Source organism: Nothoprocta perdicaria, unplaced genomic scaffold, assembly GCF_003342845.1.
Source record: "Nothoprocta perdicaria isolate Ctin4 unplaced genomic scaffold, notPer1 scaffold_25, whole genome shotgun sequence".
Taxonomy (NCBI): domain Eukaryota; kingdom Metazoa; phylum Chordata; class Aves; order Tinamiformes; family Tinamidae; genus Nothoprocta; species Nothoprocta perdicaria.
In genome coordinates, this window is record NW_020455477.1 from 112,177 (window position 1) to 126,516 (window position 14,340).

Consider the following 14,340-nt stretch of genomic DNA (forward strand, 5'->3'; position numbering starts at 1 on the left):
TCTACTGCTGTGGCTCGGTACTGAAATACAATTTCCTCTAAATGGCCCCCCCACTCATTTTATGAGAGAACAAATTTTGTTATGAAAAAAAATAATAATAAAAAGGATGTACATAGGCCATCTAGAAACACTAAAATAACATCAGATCTTTTTTTTTTTTTTTTTCAAGAAGATGAAGCTGATCTTATGGAAGCAATTTTTCTAAACTGTTTGGCAGATACAAATTCCTTTGTATATTTACACATATATACTTATTATGATGCAGGAAAATACTTCATTGATATGAACGAGCACACAAAAGCTTTGCCTAGGAAACACATATATGCCCATTCAAACAGTAACACCAGCTTCTTCCAAAGGGGCCTTTGGAAGCAGAGCTCAACCTCCAGCCTGCAGAGCAGGGGCCAGGAAATCCTGCATCCGAAACGCTGACCGCGCTCTTGCTGCTAGACACAAAAGGCAGCTGACGCTGACGGGGCAGAGATGGCCCTGTCACCACAAAGGAGGGATGTTACCCTCACAGGCAGTTATTTGCTGCCTTCATACAGTGTCTGTGACCACCAAAAAGAAGCAGGTAGATATCAGGTTATTTCATAGCTAGTATCAAACAGGTGATGCACTGTTAACAGCAGCTCAGTGAGCTTCCAAATTTGAAACCTGATTTTACTGAATTGTATTTCAAAAGAACAAGAATTATCAATCTAGCATGATTTTTTTCTGCTCATTTTTAACACAAACTAGTCAGGCTGGTCCGAAGACCAAGAGTATGAAGATGCCAAACAGAAGCAACCAGTTCTTTAGCCAAAAAAAAAAATATGCGAAACACACAATTTTGGTAACCAAGTACAGAGATCATAACTACTCTTTCATACCTGTACTCCACCTACCACAGTCGGTGTAAGGCCCAAGGCAGATAGCTTTAAAATGAGATTACTTTTCAGATAAAAGGAAAAATAAGAGCATGCAGAAAGTGCCAAGAGCCCTTACTGGCTATTYCCATCCTTTAAGAGACGACACCAGTGTTTCTGTTTTGTAATATAACTGTCCAGTTATAGTAATATCTCTTTCACAATCTGCACCGAGACGAGGCGATAACGTTACAATTACAAAGGCAGGACTGACACCAGGAGATAAMAGCCCCAACCACAGGTCGCTCCCCAATTAAAAGCATCTTACACCTCAACTTGGTCACATGCGAGTGGAACCTGCCTTTAACAAAAGCACAATTCCTATTTAATGAAAAACTAACACAGTTTAAAACGAAGCTTAATGGAAGTTATGGTATTTTGCCACGGGAAGTTTTGACTTGCAAGAGGCAGATGGGAAAATAAGGACATTTCTGCACAACACAGATGTTAGTCCTTTAGCAGCACAGCACCTAAGTGTTCCCTCTATCTCTTGCTTTGATTACCATCCCTACCAAATTAAGATGCGCCCTGGAAAGCAAGCTGGACTCTGAGGCTTGCACATCATCACCGAGAGTACCAGTATTTAACAACTGCTCAAGCRACTCACTCTGCAAGGTGCCTAAGCACACGGAACAGCGCAGATCAGCTCGAAGTGCTGCCCGGCCTYGCTGCTTGGACTGCGTGTTGAAACAGAGCACAAGCCACCTCTGGAAGCAGAATAGTGCTGAGGAAACATATCGGATGGAATCACTCMATTAAAGACTTCAAATGCAGAGGGAAACTCAAATAAAACAAGAAGAAAACCTCCTTTCGCAGCACGAGCATCTGCTCCTTGCAAACTCACTGCAAAGTTCTGGCCAGCTCTAAGAAGTGACCCAGGGACTTCCCAAGACTTAAATCACGGGCACACAGATGTCTCTGCTGCGCTCCTCTTTCCATCTAACATTCCTAGAAATCTCACTATTTTTAAGAGAGGCTATAAAGAAAGAACCTTGTACCAAACGTTAGGCTTACGTAGGCACGCGTTTTACCGAGACCCGAGCAGGCCAAACCTAACCAAATATTACGTCCACTAAGTGCTGGTGTCATGGCCAAATTTAGAATCTGAAGTAACCTCATAAATCCAGTTGGACTGTGAAGCAAAACCACGACACACAGTTAGATGCCCRCGGTTTGAAGCACAACCAATACACAGAGTCACACTGGGACATTTGGACTTCATAAAAAGGGACAGAGGTTCCACCATCTAGTTTCCAGCTACGCCAGTGCAGCACRTATCCACACACACTTGGCTTTATTTATAAGCTTTCTTTTAATTTTGACCTCACTGCCCACAAAAATCAATTAACATTTGATTTAAAGCCAACAGGTGTTTCAGAGACAGCCCTGCTTTTTTAAGTAATCAGATAATGCTTAAGAGCATTTCTCTAAGGACAACCCTCTTCCAAAAACCCTGTTGCAAGGACAAATGGAGAAGCATGATGTACAATCCCTACATTGTGTACAACGATGTCTTTTAATCTATTTTAATTCTCTAAAGAATTGATTCGCTAGTCTAAAGTACATTCTCTTTTAATTGTCATCTCTTTAGTATTTGAAGGGTGGGAAAACACGCTACCTCTGAAATAATACAGATCAACAATGAAAACCTAGAAAACAGCAGGTTTCTTTTCTTTTCCTTTAAATAAACCTTATTCTAAGTAAGATTCTTGCATGACTATTAAGAATAAAAATACCAGTACAAGAAGTAGCTCAGAAATGCCTATTTCTGCAAAGACACAGGATCTGCAGACAGCGCAGCCTCAGTGGGGCAGTCTCCAAAGCTGCATGGAAGGGACAGGTGCTGCCAGCAAAGACACACAGCACCCCCAGCCCTTCTGCTTACCAGATACCACCAGCTACTGCAATGCAAAGCTCATCACAGGCTTCATTTTTTTCTCTGTAGAATTCACCAATAAAACCTGAAATGAAGATTCGCATCATTCGCCCTCAGGAGAGCAAGTGTCCGCCTTTTCTGCCTCCAAAATGCTCCCTAAATACTGCAAAAACAAGCAAGGAAAAATTCTGCGAAACAAGTACATACGGTTCACCCTTTTTTGCCCTTCTCTTGGAGACCTCATCATACAACGTGACAGCCTTTCTTCTGCTTCCCGTGGAGGAAACAGCACTGCATTAAGCCCTCGGCTAGATGCTGTTGACTTGTTTGCAGGTGAACAGTTGAAGGCCAACACTTTCAGTTAGCTGCTAAGGAGCCCAGAGAGGGGACAAAAAACACCTGGAGCTGCTTTCTGGCTACCAYTGCCCATGCTAAAGGATTTCAGGATCAGTAAAACTGCACAGAAAACAACCTGCAGACAGATAAGAAGAAAACTACCACAGATGAAACCAAYTGAGCATAATTTAAGTAAGTCCAAGCAATTAACAGTGAGGTTGCCAGAGATRACCGGGCCAATCTGAGAGGCTGCAAGTGCCAAAAGGGAGGCCTGTTCTCCTCGGCGTGATGCTGCTAGGTCAGCACAGCTGCCCCGGTCTCCAGCATGGGCTAAGCTGTGGGATGACTCACATGCACCAGGAAAAGGGGTGACCAGAAGCATGGGGAAGGTGAAGGATGGGGGAAGTCATCCCTTTATCAGCAAGTCGCTGTGTCACCCGCCCGCCAGCCGYCCGGCCTCACCCCAGGGTGCAGGGGCAGCGGGAACAGCCGCAAAGGGACCAGGGCTCTGCCCGAGCAGGCAGGGAGCCCTCTGAGCAAGCCCAGGCTGATTCGGGTCACTAAAGTGACACAAAACAGGCCTGGTGACAGGAACGAGGAAGGAAACTGCTTGTGAGAAGGTGCTCAAGATGAAGCAGCTCAAGGCAATGCTCTACGTGAGCCCAAGCCCAGGTGAAAGGAGGTGATGGGGGRATGTGGAACCACAGCACGAGGGAACCACATTCCTGACTGCAAAAAGCACATGGAAGGCTTACACAAAGAGCAGTAAATAATGCCTCTGTGAAGGCAAAATACCTGCATTCCCGCTGGATCAAGGAACAAGCTGGAAAATCCACCTGTTCCACCAAAATCCAAGTCTAAGTAGCAGAATTTCTTAATATAACCTCCAATGGAAAACCTGAGGATCATTCACAGAATCACAGAATTATTAAGGTTGGAAGGGACCTTTAGAGATCTTCTAGTCCAAATTGAGGAAATGGGACTGGTGAAGAGCACAAGCCACAGCTCAGTCCATTCCAGCACAAGCTATAGACAGCCCTGCCTTCACCCACAACAACAGGCCATTAACACAATGGCTACAGTAGGAAATCATAACAATTATTGCTGTCAACAGCAGCTGGCAAAACTGAGGCATRAGCCACAGCTCCAAGGCATTTTTGCTACCTCCAAAATACTTCTGCCTCTCCACTCAGTGCTGCTTTCAAGCTGAAGCTACAACAGGGGCACAACTGCACACRCAGCACCCATCAACCGCTGCCCACACAACAAACACAAATTTAGCCATACTAAATGTATGGAACGACCAAGGGTTGACTCCAAGTTCGCTGTGGATCTGTTGTAGTAATTTATAAGGAATATAATTTATACATACATTTTATATTTTTAATTAGGCCCTTTMACCTCATACCTGACACATGATCAAATACTCACATCTTCCTTGAAACTCACTGTTTATTCTATGAGGTCTTTGGCACAAAAGCTTCAGTCAGATTCAAAACAGTTTCACAACTCTGTATCACAGCATTATTTGCTGTATGACCCATTTAAAGAGCACAAGGAGAAGAAAATCCCCTTTTCCATCTCCATACAATATCTTACTTCACAGATAAGTGAAAGTCATCAAGAAGGAATTTTCTCTATTACAACATGGATAGGAAGGGAACAGGAAAGATGGACTTGGTGGATTCAGARAAGACGGAAAATTCAAAAATAAATCTCTAAGTAAAATGAAACACCCCCACTCAAAACAGCTTCACTTTCTGGAATCCTCTAGCAAATTAAGTGCCCAGCCATTCAYAGCCCTGCTCGTTTCTTCAGCACCAAATGTCTGTCGATTCCTTCCACTAACCAGATCTCTCTCTTGCCATCCAAGGACTTAACTGACTCTTCAAGTCCCTCCTTTTCCAGCAGAGCCTCCTCAAAGGGCAGCTTCCTAAAAGCACACACGTTATCCTCAGTGACTTGTGTGCTGCTTCTGCTTTGCAATTTAAACCACAGCCACAGATCTTTTGCAGAAACTTAGGTAAAAATGGTTTTTATGAAGAGTGCTTCATTCAAGGGGCGTCCTAGCTGCTGAGTGCAACAAGCTTGTTGATACTACTYCTTAGTATGTGCAAGCTTGGTTTTCTCCACGCTGAAGGAAAAATCTTATGACTCAGCTTCTTTCCCTGGTGTGCAGTTTAGCTTTACCCCACCCATTCATTTCACTCGCACAGACCTTAGTGCTATACTGCAATATGGTATATGGAGAAGCATGTAAATGCCTCACCCAGTCCTTGGTAAATATATAGCGGGGAAAAAGAAAATAAATCACCAGTTTCACCACTGGAGGAAGAAAAAAAAGAATTATTAGTATCTCTAGCACACTGCATAAAAATAGCTTGTTTCGATCTTTAACAAATGCCACTAGGAGGTTTGTTTGATTCCAGCCAGGTTGAAGGTCAAATAATTTTCTAATAACCTGCCATTAATGGCAAGCCCCTTTTGGCTCGGATGCCATTACCACATCATCACAAAATGCAGAATATTTGTTACATGATAAAATTCACTGCAGCTATGTACATGCCATTCCACTCACCCTTGGAAGCAGGAACAAAGYGAAAGTGTCTCTTATTTAACTATTCCTATTCCACTGCATATGTTAGGCCCATTTCTTCCCACRGGTCTTCCATTGTGCCATATTTTAGGATATACATAACTGTTACTTTTGTGAGGGGAGAAGTAGCAAAAGAGGAGGTAGAAAGTACAGTGCAGTCCAAGTCCTGAGCTCATTTCACAAGCTGGGACACAGTTTATAGTTAACATGTTAACTGCACAGACGAAGCACASGCAGGTTCCGCAGGCCCACATCAGCACTGACGTTTTAAGACAGAAAGCCAATGCAAAAGACATGAGAAAGGCAGGCTTTTTAAAACAGGAATTAATTACATAAGAAAGGAAGTTGAGCATCACAAGGAAGGTAACTGCACGTGTGCTTCTTGGGGATTTCATATTGAAGTAAAGTTGAGAGCAGTTAAACTGCAAGGATAACCCTGTGCTTGCTGACGGTGCAGTGCTCTAAGGTGCCATCTTCTTCAGTGGACAACACCAACAAATGAAAAAGCTGTACTCAATAAAGTCATATTTTAGATACAGCCAAATGAAAAACACAAAGTTAAATAAAAACAATAATTAAAAGGAGTATAAGATGTTTAAACTACATTTGGATAAATAATAATATATTTTTGTGATAGCACYACTTTTAACAACAATTTTTTAATTATTTTTCCCATGCTTCCTTCACTTCCTTTGGAAGCCAAAATGTTTCGCCTGCTATAAAATACTAAACCCCAACCTTAGTTTACCTCAGTTCACCGCCTCACACCTCTTTACTTAATATCTAAGGAACAAAAAGCATCTTTAATAAGTGCAAGCTCTATTAGTATAAGATCACATTAAGGAACAACTAAGTGAAAGCCTGAAGTTGATGGGCTGCTAAACAATGATCCACATGTCTGCTTTTAAGGTTATTTTGGAGCTCCTTTAGTACTAGGCAAATACATTTTCCTAAAACAGTTACTACTGATCACTGTTGCAGGGAAAACATAATAAACACAGTAAATCTAACTCAACATACAAGGCCTATTAAGGCTTCCCTTCCAAAATGAGGGATTTGGGAGCTCATAATAAGATGCTATTTCAGTCAGAGTGCTGCTCCTCACTCCTAGGAGCCRCTCAGAAGGTGGCTGAGATGACGCACACTCAAGCACAGCTTCAAGTCTCGAGGTTCACCCTGCGCACCAGCTTGACCAGCCAGGGCAGAAGCCCCAGCACAAGGTGAGCAGCAGACTGGGCCACCCAAARGTGTCACATCAAGGGGCGTAAGCTTCGGGAAAGGAGAGCCATGGATGACTCCTCCCTTGTGCTGTTGTCAGCTCGGTTGAGAAATCCCACGGGCACAGCACAAATATTGAAATGTTAATTATTCYGAGAGCAACTTTCATCAATCCGAGCTGATTCTTACCCAAGAGAACTTGGCACTTRACTCGATGATTACACAGCTCCTCTGTCAAAGGGAGTTCCTGGCCAAAAGCCTCCGGGAGCTACGTCCCGAGTCACGGACRGAGCAGGAGAGGGGGATCAATAACCAAGCTCAGGATCTCGGTCAGCAGTCACACACTCACACATTATTTTGGGTCCTTTCCTTCTAGTTCACCAGAGCATCATTTAGTCAYGGCAGAAGAGTTCTTCACTTACTGTTTTTATTCCTTACATTATCCARTAGTAAGAGTAGTTATAGAGACAGTATTTGAGCTGATCCCTAAGATCATTATTCATTTCACAGACTTTCTTTCTCTCAAACTTTTATTGTTTGCCATGTTCCTGGCACTTAAAACACAGGGTATAGATCACACTACCCAGGCTTTCCTGATCCACTTGTGCCAGTCAAGCCTGTCAGTGTAAAAACCACCTCTGGCCAGTGTAGTTTCCTAGTTTAAGTACATTTATAAAGAATGCTCCTTTCTTCACACCTCTAACCAACACAGCCACCACCATCAATCCAGTGTCTAACTTTCTCAGACTAGTTATGAGACACATTTTTTAGTAARGAGCTTCATTTCTGCCTATCCTTTCGGATGGAAAGCACTCCTGCTTCCCCAGTAAATGGAATTACACAAGGAAGAGAAAAGGGGTTCCCAGGGCTATGTGACATATGGAAAAACAGCACCAAGATCAGCAAAACCCAAAGCTGGCCAGGAGAAACCTCTTTTTTTTCCCCCCCTCTAAATACTGACAATCCATAACGAGGCAGCACTGGCAACAACAAGAAATCCAAATACCTTAAAGGCAAAAACACRCCTATGACATTCAGATGTGTATCTAATTTTCCAAAGTGACGCTACCAAAATGCCACTGTGTTTATAAGAAATAAACTTCCAAGATGTACTTGGCTTAAATATAGCCTAACCAAAACTGTCATGGGTTCAGCAAGAGGAAAGTACATTGATATTATTATTTTCCTTTTTGACTAAGTCTCAGACTCATTATTGATGATCAAAATGCATACCATGTTTAGAAAATATATGTACAGATATATATATATATATTTACACACAAAATTAAAGACAGTCCACTCCTTTCTCCCAGGGAAGAATCTATCCATGGTGACACAGAAATTCCACATATTGTCATCTTGAAAGTATTTATAYCCAAAACTGCTCCAGGAAGTCTCCTTTATCCAGTTCCCTCAAACAGTTCCCATACCAGCACCAACTCCAGTGCTTGATCCACATCTTTCAAGTCATCAATGGATTCAATTACTGGTGCATAAACAACATTGCATGTAAATTGCTAAAAAGGTGTGTTCCCTTAGGGCCAAGGCAGATCACAGAGCCCAGAAAGTTATATTTAAGGGCAGGGATGATGCACACCGTGGTTAGAGGTACCTATGGAAGAAGCCTTCAGGAGAGATTACTTGAGAGCCAGAACTTCATGATGATGCCACTGCATTTTTCTTCCGCAGCAAATATTCTGGGAGGCAGGAAGGAAGCTCCAGCTTAAATCCTGACTCCACTTCGTGCTAGGAAGATTTAGGAATTAAGCAGGGGGGAAAATGGAGACCRTGCCCCCAAAACGCATCCAGGCTTTTGCCACATCAGTCTCGGGAAGACTTGTTCCAATGAACTGCAAGGTGCTCGCAGAAACGTCCAAGACTCACTGCAGTGTGTCAGCATAAACGTACTGAAAAGTCGGATATTCCCCCATAAAAAAACACACTGGAAAGCACCCTTCCCTCCTGACACTGCCCATTTCAGTTACTGAAATGTTACATTACATGGAAATAGAAAAGAAACCAAGTTACACGTTTCTGCTGCGAGCCATAAGGTAAACAGCCCATATGCTACATACACCTCCACAGTCTATCACAGGTGCCTTCTTTTTTTTGAGGACACCTGGTTATCCTCTTGGGCAGCCTCCCTCCATCATTGGACATGAACTTCTCCGGCAGAGCAACAATAAAGAAAACTAAACAAAAGCCCTGGTGCAGGCAGAAGACCCTCAGAGAAACGGCTAAAAATCCTCCTTTATGCCAGTCAACACATACAGCTCCCACTTGCTAGAACTAAGGTAATTCTACTAGTTTCAGAAAGGACTATAATACTTAAAAATGGTGCGTGCAGAGGTAGAAAACACTGCTGCAGAAAGATACCTCTGCAAAATAAATACTCCCCAGCTGGTTATTAGCTGTTTTCGAGTAAATAACTGCTCAGGATGTGATTCTCCGAGGACAGAACAGCCAACAGGGTTCACAAAAGCCCTATGAGGACTGGTGATAGCCAAAATTTTGTATATGAGCCAGTAGCTCTTCTGGAAAAATAAATAAATAGAACCATACACTGCTAGAGGTGTACGAATCATAAATGTTTGGGAGCCAGCAGTCCAAAGCAGTAGGTGGAAAGCGAGGCTTGCAATGAGAAGCAACTAATATTAGAGCAAGTAAGAGGATGGTGGAAAAGCTGAAGCGTCTTCATGGGACCGAGTTCCGTTGTCTGATCTGCTAAGAGGAGTGAGGACTGGAAAAGGGAACTAACAAATGGTTTCACAACACTCAAGTAAGAGCTCCCAATTTCAGTCCTCCCATGCAGATACCGTGTAACGCTGCTAGGAGGAAATAAACCCTATCACAAAACCCTAAAATCTCTAGAAATTTGCCCAAAAAGCCACTACCTGGCTTTCGGCTAACTACTAGAAAACATCATTCCTCTCAAAAGGCAGCAGATCTTCCAAGGGATTAACACCAAGTTCATACGAACATACTTATTTAGCTGATATTTATACCTCCACATCATGTATTCTTAACGATTTCAGCTATGCCAGTATCTTGTTAATCCATCTTTTTTCCTTAGGGCTATCTGAAATGAAAAATCTTTCAGAGAAAATAAATGAATTGGCTTAAGAACAACTGTTTAAATAAAATGTTATAAAAAAGGACTCAGCAGCTTAAAACAATATAGCTACATTGCTTTCCACATCACCAAGAGACTTCAATTAGTCCATTAATCAAATGATCTAAAAATTGTCAGCTGTCAAATTTCACAACCTTGGTAAACTCTGATTTTCTATAAGGAGCTTAAATTATTTCAAAAAATTATTTCCTACACTAAATGACTGGTAATCATGAAAGCTAGTCATCAAAAAAATCGTAATTTTCTGAAATGTTTTCTATATTGTAGTTCCATTTTCAGTGACAATAACATTCCTCAATCCGAAGGGACTGGGTAAGGTTGTGCTTTTAAGATATCGATTTAAGAGTATAGCCTGAAAACAGTGCAGTCAAAATGCACTTTTGTTTATAAATTCTTCAAGACAATCTCTAATTCAGAAATGAAATATTCTGACATCAAAAAAAAACTGAAATGGTAATTTCAGAATTGGCCCTTCTATTCAATAGATATAGAAGCAAAACAGATCGTTTCACACAATTCAGACATTTATTAATGTCACTGCTAAGCTGAATGAGATTTAACATCAACCAGAGCTGAGAGGCAGGATCCCCCCTCTCTGTCCTGCTGGTGACACCTCCTCACACAGGCCAGGATCCCACTGGCCTTCTTGGCTATGAATATCTCACTCTATTTCAGACTAAGCATATTCCCCTTTTAGTTCTTAAAATTGTTTTTCTCAATTTTCTCATTTTCTATGAAAACAATCATTTTAAAAATATTAATTATCTATTTTTAGGGACTCAATGAAAGCATAGATTTTCTCAGTGTTAGTGCAAATCTTGGAGACATTAATCCATAGTAAGTATAATAAAGTATTGTAATAAACAAAAGCAGCAAACACTAGAAATTTCTGCTACACTCACAAAGACTTCAGAATGGTTTTAAGGCTTTCTGAAAGTTAAAAACAACCCGCTTGGTGATTTAAGATTGTGTATTTCTGGCAAACAGTCCTTTCACTTGTCCACTAAACGGCTCTAGACCAGCTAACTCGAACACAGCCTTGATGGGTCCCCAGGGTCCCAAACGGGCCCCAGATTTGATGAGTCCCGAGGTTTGCTTCTGTCAGGCCCTCAAGCTGCGTAAATACCACAGGAGCGGGGAGCAGCCCCTCCGAGTCCCTTCAACAGCTCCACTCCCACGACTCCGACCTGCAGCAACTAYGGGAGGAAAAACCCTTGCATGGTCAGTCTCAAAGGACAAGAATAATCCATCTCCTRTTGATGCTACATTATAAATCTATGGTTATATTGAATTAAAAAACAATCTAGAAACCATAACTGCACACACATGTATGTGCCTATAAGTTTCCAAACTTGCAGGCTCACTAAATAGTTCATTGATAAAAATATGTATGTAAAAAGAAATAAATTCAAGCACAAGCCCAAAAGTTAGGAGTTTTTCTTCTTTTTAAAGGCACCATGAAAATTGCCATGCAACTGGTTCCCAGATTTGAAAACCTCAATATATTCTTAAGCTTTCCTCCCTACTGACATAGCCTGATCACGCACAAATATACTTAAGTTCTGGGAAGAAATTTTCCAAAAATATTAAAAATAGATGAACCAAGGGGCTTGCCTGGACCSAGGGACCTTAACCCCTTCCCATCACGGTGTGTCAGACCCACACCAGCCAGACTGCACAGCCACTCCGGGGCTTACACTGAGTGCTCTGTGAATGGACACAGTTTCTATGAAAAGGGCTGTTTATTCCAGCTCCACCCTGTTACAGAGCTGAGTTTAAATATTGCTCAACGTCAATTATAGATGTAAAACGGAAATATATTAGTCAATACTGATGAGTCAATAGACTGCTTTCTTCGAGATTATAAATCCAAATAATCATGGCCAGAAAAGCACTTGTTTAGAAAGCTTAGGATCAAGAGGATTCCTTTGTTGCCAATCACTCTCTGTGAAATTCCTGGAAAACGCAGGCCTCCTCCGGAGCTGGAGCAACCCGGCTGCCCCTCATGGTGACGGGTCATCGCTCCCAGGGCACTGGCAGCTCCGGGAAGCTCCCAGGGAAGGGATGGAAAGCACCAGCCCTGCTGCTGTCTCTCGGGGTCTGCAAGGTGTAAGCAGGAAGACTCTCCAGGCACCAGATTTAAGGTTTTCTAATTATCCCAACTCTTTTAGTTTTTCTTCAATGCATTTCCCTAAAAGAGGCCCTCATTCATTTCACAAACAATCCATACCAAGCTACTAAAAAGAAGGATACTCCATATGATCTTCTCCTTTGAAATTAGAAAGTATACAACGAGCAAGGCAGTCAGCACCCTGGAGCACTGCCCAAGACAGCAGAGCTCTACACTCATTCTGCCTTTCTCATTAGGCAAGACAGAGCCCAAGTGTCTAACACATGACTACTACCTAAATATTCGTGTTCTTCTGAGAGCTCAGAATGGGATTTTGAGACTGCCAACTAACACCATGGTAGTGATGCAGGTGCCTAAATTTCTAATGCTGCTTCAGGTGCCTAGAAGAGCACGGCTGGTCTCTGACTTCAGGACAGCACAAGCCTCCTACCTGTCCCAGGCAGATGCTCAAGAGCACCTAAAAAGCATACGGGATACCTGTGTTTAGGCACTCGCACCATGAAAGGAAGCTACTGGAAAAATGCCGTGGAAACCTAAGCTCCTGAGCATCCCACTACACAATATGTACAGTCAGGCATTGAAAGGCAACAGAAAACTCTCTATGTTTACAGTCATTACCTGAAAAACTGGGGGAAGAGAAGCAACAGACTCCACAAACACACTGTGAAAACCAATTCCAGCAGCATTTGCAAACCAATTAAAGTCCACAAGGAAGCACATCCTTTTCCTTCAGAAAAGTATCTGATTGAGGTCATCAAATATTGTATCGTGATGAAGCAAACTCAAATAGAGGACGCTCGTCCACTGAGCATCCTCTTGTGCTCCGACCAAACAAAAGGTCCTACAGAAACAAAACCGTAAACAATCGTGTAATTGCAGCTTTTGTACTGCAGCRTAAGCAAGGCAAACTGAAGTTCTCTTATGTGTTAATTTTTGAAAGATTAATTCTGCATTCTCGACATTTTTCTAATGTAATACTGAGCAAACATAAGGACTCCACCAAGAAGTTTGTCCCAACTGTTTCCCCGGAAAGGTACCTCAAAATTCCCCCACGAAGTTTCTCCATCAGTGCTCAGAGGACACCTAGGACCTGAACAGCAGGTGCTACAGGTTAGAAGAAGGAGGCATTCATCAACTGTGTGGGAGAGACTTCCCAGGGCCCACCTGGGTAACACTCACTGTGTGTCACATCACTAAGGTCTCATTTAGACAAAGTAAAACCCCCCATTTTTCTCTTTTTGAAAACCTGACTTCTCTGTAATTTAAACTTTTCTTTTACTACTACTACTTCTTCTCCAGAATATGCTCCGTAAAGTCAAGATGTTATACGCCGATTAACTTCATAAATCACCTCAGCAAGCAGCAGCAGCAACAACAAATCTTCTTTTTGACACATCTGAAAAAAAAAAAAAAAAAAGACCTACCAAGGCAGAAAAGCAGATGCTTTACACCTAATAACCAAAATAAAGCATAGTGACATCGATAGGTTCTACCTCACTGATAGTGCTGTGGCAAAGGCTCCTGACAGTGCTTACCCAGAGAAAGCGCTCAGTGGTGGCACCGGGGCAGCACCATCAGCACAAACCTCAACATGAAATTTCACTAACTGTTCAACAGGTTTAGGTTCTTTACAACTAACTTTTCAATACGCTTTCTTCGTGTTTCCATCAAGTGGAATGCTAAAGGTAAATGAAAAAATAAAACTTGGCAGMAAGGTATTTCTTGAGATGCTAACTAGCTGCCTCGGCACCACCAGCGGCCACGTAAAGACCATTCACTCCTGTTTCTGGGAATGCTTTCTCAATTTTTGAGATCACTAGTTTTAATACAGCTGACTTCAAAGGAGGTAAAGATACTGCACATACATGAATAGCTGAACGGAGTCACTTCTCTCAGGATCATGCAGATTCAGCCCTCGAAAAGGCGACATATTAATGTAATTTCATTAAAAGTCAAGCCCTGTCTTAGGTATTTTGAAGTATCATGTTTCAAATCTCCGGGGGGAGGGTCAGTTAAACTTTTACTTACATTCTTTCAGTAAAAAAATGACTTGGTTATCAATGCAGATTGATGAAAGTACACAATAGGGTAAAGATCAAAAGCAGCACACAGCAATTTTTCACCTAGGCAGCAATTTGTATA